Consider the following 6,707-nt stretch of genomic DNA (forward strand, 5'->3'; position numbering starts at 1 on the left):
GCCTGTGGGAAGCCCTGACTTTTGCGTCTTTTCCCGGTACTACACATTTCACTTGAACTTAGCCCAAACCGGAAGTGGTTTGACTTTAAGACGTCATAAGCGTTATCACTGTTTTAAAAAGATCAATGGCATATGCTGCAGGGACTTGCCAGCTTGGGACCAAAGTTCACTATATATAGTCATTCTCTTGAAGCAGTCTTATTTACACAACAGCCAATATTTGTCGAGACTGAACTGTTGAACTTACAATTGTACGATCATACAAAACAAAACCTAATCTTTACTTGAACTCGTTGTAGTTTCGCAGAACTGTTGACAATCAATATAAGCAACTGTTATGCAAATATATGCAGGAATCGCATCTAAACATTAAAGCAGAATTTTTGAAATTCTGTTATCACTTGTTGACATATATTCACAGTCGGACAAGAATTACGCACATATACGTACAACAATACTGACAAAGCTCGACATCATATTAGGAAAGCAAGACATCATTTTCATTAAAGATAATCGTCTCTGGATAGGAGAGCATAGTGTATTATAAACTCATGACCATGAAGCTATTGTTATCGTGCCTGATTAAGCTAAGAGCAATTAATTGCAATTAATATTTGCAAAATAATTGATACCATTTGTACGAAACAATCTAATCAGTGTTAATGATGGAGGGGGTTGCTACAGCCTTACGCATTCAGTAATCGGCAGCATTATTAGCCTTTAATGGATGACTTCGGGCAAACTTTGATGTATCATAGTCTAAGAAGAAAAGATTAATTAGTGTGCTACCAATTTTTTATGTCTCAGTGGCGTAACTAGAGGGCGGGGAGTGGGAGCAGGGGCGTTGGAGTAATGTGCATCACAGAAATTTCAGGAGGAAATGGGGGGGGGGGGGGATGGCCCCAAAACGGACCATCAGAAAAGTGAGCATTTATTATAGAATACCCGCCGTTACTCGCTGGTCATGCGTTTGTACAACTTATGTGGTGGCGCTATTAAGGTCTGTAACTCAGAGCCGTATATAGAGATACGGCTCTGCTGTAACTCAGAGCCGTATATATAAGGCTCTGCTGTAACTCAGGAACGGAACATTGTATGACAATATTCTAATTAAACGAGCTTAAAGTGAAGTTTGATTTAGATTCTATCGAATCATATGCTTTGCATGAAGGAATCACGTGAGAAGCGCTGGCTGACTAAATACCGTCATTTTTCAAATCGGCAGTGGTTCCATATGAAAAAACTGCTAAGGGGTGGGGAAATCAACCCCTGGGTGGGACGTGATTCCTTCATGCAAAGCATATGATTCGATAGAATCTAAATCAAACTTCACTTTAAGCTCGTTTAATTAGAATATTCTATCTCATCATGCTTTGCATTCCAGAACCACGTGAGACTTCAAAGCTTCATATGGCACACTGCACCAAAAGAAACCTGAGCAAGTCTCAGTAATAAATAGAGAGGAAAACAATGATTCCTGTGATGTTCTGTTTTTTTTTTCCAGTTTCTGATATTATTCCAATAAAACATTGGCAAAAGAATTTTGCAAAACCTTCTTTTTATAAAACTTAGCAAAAGTGGATGCATTACTCCAATCTGCAGTGCTCAGTATTTGTTGAACTGGGACGTTCTTTCCATAGGCTGCAGAAGTTGACGCTGCACGCATACTATGAGCTGTAAATACAGATGTATCAACACCCGATGCTGTTAATACAGCTTTAATCCACCGACTTAAAGTCTCTCTTGTGATGGTGTCATGCGGTTTTCTATAACTAATAAATAACCTAGAGCTAGTTCGTAGGTTTTCTGTTTTCTCGATAAAAACCTTTAAAACAGAATATATGCACAAAAGTTCGTCCTCTGAAAACTTATTAAAACATATCTGCATCCCTACATGTCCTGGGCGAGTCTGCTTCAGCTTGTCGTTAATATAAAACACAAATGATTGTTCTGTTATGTCCATAAAATCCAAATCGAGCAGATGAAGCGTTTGCACCCTTTGTGCCGAAATTATAGCAGCTAAAATAACCACCTTGTACGTCAGATACTTTAGTGTTAACTCAGCATTTCCTCCAAGTGACTTTACATATTGGAAAACCATAGACACATCCCAAACATGACAACGTTGGGGACGAGGAGTTTTTAACTCAAAAACGCCTTTCATAAATCTTTTGATTAGATTGTTTTTCCCTATGTCCTTAGGGATCAGTACGAATGAAGATAACATGCTCCTTGCAGTGTTAATACCACTGTAACCTAGGCCGGCTTCGTAAAGTTCAACTAAGAAATTAAGGATCTCTTTGAGATCTGTTTGCATTGGATTAAGGTCCCTTTGACGACAAAACAATAGCCATTTGGATAGGTAAACAAAATATTGTTTTTGGGTACTTGGCCTCCAGGCCGCAAGTATAATTTCGGCTGGTTTTGGCGAAATTCCTTGTTCATATAATGCTTGCCGGAAATTAGACACGCTATAAGGCGCATTGTTTTCGAAAGAGGGTGCACCATACTCGTGCCTGATATGGATATTACCTCCTGTGAAGCTGGGAGAAGTAATGGTACCTCTATTAACAGTTCCATCAACTTGACAAACCATGCCTGCGTTGTCCATACAGGAGCGATAAAAAGGCCCGTCGCTTGCTCCTGCTCGACTTTCTGTAAACACCTCCCTATCAAGCTGAATGGAGGAAAGGCATAAAAATTGTGGTCAGTCCACTTTATAGAAAATGCATCAACGGCATGGGCCAGTGGGTCAAAATGCCACGAAACAAAGCTCGATACTTTAGCATTTTCCTTAGTCGCAAAAAGGTCAATATCTGGGGTACCAAAAACTGACGTTATATTCAAAAATGTTTTGTTATTTAAAGCCCATTCCGTATTAATGTTGTCACGACGAGATAAACAATCTGCGATGGTGTTTTGCGTACCTGGAATATGAGCAGCAGATATCCATATATCATTATTTTTACACCAAAGCCAAATTAATTTGGTTACGTCATTACACTGATAAGATTTTGTACCCCCCATGTGATTAATATATGACACAGCAGTCATATTATCGGACCGTATACCAACATGGTGTCCTCTAAGAGATTTACATAGGGCTTGTAGACCAAAATAAATGGCCAATAACTCCAGTACATTAATGTGGAATTTTTGGTGTGAACAACTCCAGAGGCCATTAGCAGTGGGCTGGTCTGTTGTTTTTAAAACTGCGCCCCACCCTGAGGTACAGGCATCACATTCTAATACCGCACCCACTGGTCCATGGTATATGTGGCAAAAAGCCTCATCTATATTCTTGAGCCACCACACCAAATCGAGACAACTCAACGAGGTTAAGGTAGTCTTTGCATTGAAATCACCTCTGGCAGACCTCAACGATTTTATTTTATTACATTCCAAATGTCTGTAATATAAACGGCCATATGTTACCCCTGGTAAATTGGCCACTAGAATACCAATAACTTCTGCTAACTCTCGAATTGTAATAAACGGAGCATTTAACAACCCTTGAATTTTTTGTTTGGTTTTGCATTTTCTTTCTGGAGTTATCGAGACTGTCATAGTCACGGAATTGAGCGTGAAACCCAAGAAATTTATTTCCTGTTTGGGTAGAATTTCAGATTTTTCATTATGAACAACAAACCCTAGTTCTGAAAACAAAGAAACAGCCGCAAAGACTGCTGTTTGACACTCTGCGAAAGTGTCCCCTTGAAGAAATGTGTCATCAATATAACCAAGTACTGTATGACCGTTTTTTATCAAAGTAGAAAACACAGGTTTGAGTAATTTCGTAAACACTCGAGGTGCACATGCTAGACCATTTGGCAGACACGTATACTCGTACAAAACACCATTCCAATAGAATCTCAGATATTTCCTGAAATTATTTTCAATAGAAACAGAATAATACGCATCCTTTAAGTCTATCGATGCCATAAAACATCCTGGTCGCATTAATTGTAGGACTTTTGGCAAATGGTCCATTTTGAAGTGGCGATATTTCACAAACTTGTTAAGCGACTTCAGATTTAAAATCAATCTGTAACTCCCGTCTTTCTTGGGAATAAAGAAAATGGGTGACACAAAGTCACCTTTTGATCGAGAAGTATGTCTGAAAACTCCTTTCTCGAGTAATTTTTTAAACTGTACTTCGTACAACGCATTTGACGTAAAATGAGGAGAAACTACACTTTGGTATGGTGTTTCCTCAAACTCTATTGTAAGGCCTTTTACTGTTTGAATTACTTCTTGATCTGAAGTTAAAAGTAGCCAAGCAGGCAAAAACTTAGTTAATCGACCTGCTACTTGAAAATTAGGGTTCTGATTGAAATTTCCTAAATAAGAACCTACCTCACCCTGATTTGGTGAGGTGGACATAACTCCTATGTCCTCCTTCCACTTCTCCCGTATGGGCCTGGCGATCTGCCGGAACTCCGGCCTCTGGCTAAAAAATGGCCTCTTCCTCTGAAGCCTCCTCTGCCCCGACGAGAACTCTCCCCATACTTGGGCATTACTTTGGCAGCCATTTTATTAGCATCTACAATATCCTTGAGCTCTTTAGAGATGTCATCTCCAAACAAAAACTTAGTCACTGGTACATTTTGGGAGCACAAGGTTGCAAAATCCCGACTTAGATCTGCTTTGATTAGCTCTCTCCGAGCAAGGTTGAGCTGTAAATTACCTTGTGCCAATAACGCCAAGGTGTCGAAGAGTCCATGAACGGTCTCTCTTTTTGAGGCCTGTCCTTCCAAAAAATCTTTGATAGTGACAACCACGGCGGTCATACTTTTGACCAATACTGACTGCGCTTTTTGGACCTTTATGTCTTTAGACCTAGTCCCTGGCTTTATTTTGTCTCAAATAATTTGGTTTATGCGTGTCGGTTGTAAGATATCACAATTCTCAGGTTGCTTGTAGGCTCGAACTTTCTCGTTAAGTTTATCGTCAGACAGCTTTTCTGTCATCATTCTAGCAATAAAATCCGCAATTTTAGGCGGCAGAGCAGGACCTGTATCACCTGCTAAGAAAGGCTCCACAACCGAATCCAGGAGGGTTTCCTCCTCCGGTGTATCTATCACGGACCCAGAATAACACGCATTAAAAATACTCGATATGTCATCGTCAATAGTATCAAGCCTTGCCCGTTTGGCTTCTGGCTGGTCCAAATAACCTTCGTTTTGAGGCCTATGTTGAACTACCTCGGATACCATTTTCTTTATGTAATCCGATATTTCAGGTGTTATTCCCGCTGGTCGGGATTCATCAGCCTTTTGCTGTAAAGTGTCTGCATTTTCAGACTCACAAAGTAACTCTTCTGAGAAATCAAGCTCCCCAGAATCCATGATCAGAATTTTCGAGGCTCGTCGCAATTATGCCTGTCCTCTTTACACTAGCTTTCTGCAATTATGCCTAACCAGTTTAACAGACTTGTACAGAGCAATATAAGAGATCCTTATATCGTTCTACTATACACACGTTGGCTATTACCGTAATGAAAATTAGAGAGCTGCTATCTAACCAGCAACTCAGAGACAAAAAAGCTATTATCTGCTGTGAACAAAGTCGTCCACGTACAGCAGACACACAATAGCGTAGTACTCTGGCTTAACTAAACCAGTCAATGATGTTGACGGTTCGAAGTCAATCAGCGCAATGACGGTATTTAGTCAGCCAGCGCTTCTCACGTGGTTCTGGAATGCAAAGCATGATGAGATAGAATTGGAGTTTCACCCACTGGTGTAAGTTTGAATCCTCTATGAAACTTTAAAAATGAACATGCTATTTAAAATGGGAAAATGTATTGATCCCCCTCCCCATTTTCACATACCCACACACACACACACATTACGAAGGCTGGCTACGCGCCTGCTGCATCTATTCTAGTTTTCAATGTATTTAGTATCATTTTTTGAGAATTAATAAATCAATTATAACATGTACTTTTCAGTTTATACAAACAACAGACCATCATAGGATGATATCCATTACCATATGTCCTTGACTCATTTGTAACACATTATAAACACGTCAGTTGGGGCCATAAAAGTCCTATGTTACCCCCGATTTTTTTTTTTTGTGATATATCTTAGCAACTGACCTAATGGTATGTTTAGTAGATTACATTGTTCAGTCACTTTAGCTGATGAACCTCATCAATTAGTTAAAGCGTCATATCTCAAAATTTACAAACTGTTGTAAAAATACAATAAAGTCTGATAGCAGCGTGTACTTTAGCAGTCTACAAAATTGCATTCAACTAATTTCAACGTTGGGGTATACAGCACGCTGTGAATTTAAAATATAAAACCCCAAAGGAACGGAAACTACTGGATTTAGAACATTTTTGTTGTTAGCTAAGGGTACATTCCTCTGTAATGGCACTTCACATGGACTCAGATCAGTCTTGGATAATGGTGGGGACGCGTGTTTGTTCTCTGATACTATCTAAGCGGGGCACAACCACGGGTTCGCGCGTAGCGTACAAGATTTTTTCTTGGCAAATATACCTCCCAGATCGCCGGAAATAACACTTCCCAGACCCAATGATGCTCCCAAACCGCCTTAATTTATGTTTTAAATCTCATGGCTTAGAAATTTAGTTTTGGGAAAAACATGGGCGTCTGCAGAAAAAAATTAGGGGACAAGTAATCCAAGTAGTCTTTTGTATACGATGGGTGTGGGGTCCTCTCCCAGAAAACAAT

General features: G+C 39.7%; 1 pseudogene; it reads right to left on the bottom strand.

The window, feature by feature from the left end:
• Positions 1-1,153: 1,153 nt before the first annotated feature.
• Positions 1,154-5,713, bottom strand: LOC139954680 (uncharacterized; annotated as a pseudogene).
• Between the last annotated feature and the right edge of the window lie 994 nt (positions 5,714-6,707).

This window comes from Apostichopus japonicus, chromosome 17 (genome assembly GCF_037975245.1).
Source record: "Apostichopus japonicus isolate 1M-3 chromosome 17, ASM3797524v1, whole genome shotgun sequence".
Classification (NCBI taxonomy): Eukaryota; Metazoa; Echinodermata; class Holothuroidea; order Aspidochirotida; family Stichopodidae; genus Apostichopus; species Apostichopus japonicus.